Raw genomic sequence first — 2045 nt, 5'->3', positions numbered from 1 at the left:
CGCCAGGAAAGTAGTCCAGGGAAGTTGGGAAGCTCGGAGCCCTCCTCTCCGCCGCAGTCACCTCCTCTCCCGGATCCCCGGCGCTCGCCGCTGACAGCAGGTGCACACTGCACACAACAACCCGACAGAAGAGTGAGCGAGCACCCGGCTCCTCCCACCGCTCTTCCCATCCTAACCCACCCTTCTCCTCCCCTCATGGTTCAGCTCACCTCCAGCAGCCCCAGGGGACGGCCCGACCCATCGCACAGCAACAGAGGGGGAGGCCGGACCGTGACAGGACTGAGGAGGAGAACACCGCACAGGTGACAGGGATGATTGACGTGGAGCTGGAATATCAGCCAATTAGCGGGATCGGGCGGGGCTATCTGACATCATGGGCGTGGTTTCAGAGGCGATTTGCGAGTTGGATCAGCGGATACACCTCACTCACTGGCTAGGAGTATCCCTGCGCGGGGCGGAGCACACCTGTGAAGAGCGGGAAGCAGAGATCAGTCCGCCACTCACCTGAGGAGAACTACTTGAACACAGATCTCTGCCCCTGACAGGGCAGCAGATGGCACCTTTCACCCCCACAACTTTGTGGGCACCTTACACAGCTATCCATGCCATGAAATAATGATAAAAACCAAGACTAAAAGTCTCAGTATGACTTACCTCAACAGCTTGCCCAAACCTGGTTAGGTCGATGCAGCTGACACCGCCATAAACCTGAGGTACAATATCCAGCATTTTCTATAAACTTTCTTTCCTCAAAATATGTCGCCGGAGAGATTTGCACATGTGCAGTTTGCTTCCTTTTCACTGGCTGGTGGCGCTCCTCATGCAATACCTGACAGAATCCAGCCCAGCCAATCCATTTATCGGACAGTTTTCTGCGTTTGGAAAAAAAACTTTGGGTAAAACAAACCTTTTGTGAGGTTTACTGACCATAAAATACATCTAAAGCCATAATGTATTCAAAATAAGTCCATTTGGGGAGAAATCCCCTTATTTCCTGTCTTGGAGATGCAACAGGAAGGGATCTTTCCAGTTGTGACAGGAAGTTGTGTCCCCGTCGTAAGATTCCCTCACTTATGTTCTGGTGACAATTCCAAAATATGTCACCTTGTCAGTTGTCATCAATACAGAGAGGATAAACTCCCCCTAGTGGGGGCAAATGGAACAAGTGACTTCTATGGGGCCATCCGTGCTCACCTCATGGCACGGCTCTATAGAAGTCTTTGGGTCTATAATGCGATGGAGCATTTACTGCGACTCTGCATGTCAACAGGAGGTCTGAGCTCAGTAAGGCACGGGTCTGTTGGGGGGGAGGTGCAAATTTTTCACAGGGAAAGGGGCAAATGTGACAGGTGCACTTTACTTGCAAGTTAAGGTATACTTTTTCTTTAGTGTATTGCGTTAAAAGGGAACTCCAGAAATTACATTGCGTCTGTTCAAAGGTCCGGGGGCATTACTTTGTCTTTTTGCTTTTCCTCAGGTGGCCTCTGGAGCGCAGCATTTGTAAGGAACAGAACAATGATTTTGGGTGCTTTGGAACCTATGATGCGCCCCTGGTGGTGAAGGTGGGATTATCATGCTGGGCTTACAAGAAATACGCAGAAGTGTTTCTGCAAAACGTTGGCACGGGACTGAGGATAAGGACGGGCACTGACCGTGCAGAGGGTAGGGAGAATTTGGAAAGTTTTTTACACTTTACATTTGATACCAGGGCACACCATTGCAAGATAAAACTGCCCCAATCAATTTTTGGGAATGCGAGGAAGAGCAATGCATGGTGCCATAATGCAGGCGATTTGCCTTGGCGTGTTGGCATGCCAATAAAAGTGAATGGCACCACAAGCAAGCTTGGGCTCACAGGGTCACAGGAAATCCACCTGGCCCTCTAGTGGCTCCCTGCTGCCTTACAAAAAGCGTGCACAGAATCATTTTTAGGCGACTTGCTTCTTACTTCCTCTGGGGGGCCCTAGTTCGACACGTCGCATAAGGTGCAATGGCAGATGAAGCCAATAGTAGGCCCCTGTGCAGAACTGATTTGGGGCCCCTAT

The sequence above is a fragment of the Pyxicephalus adspersus genome, chromosome 6, assembly GCF_032062135.1.
Source record: "Pyxicephalus adspersus chromosome 6, UCB_Pads_2.0, whole genome shotgun sequence".
Taxonomy (NCBI): domain Eukaryota; kingdom Metazoa; phylum Chordata; class Amphibia; order Anura; family Pyxicephalidae; genus Pyxicephalus; species Pyxicephalus adspersus.
This window is presented reverse-complemented; position numbering follows the sequence as displayed.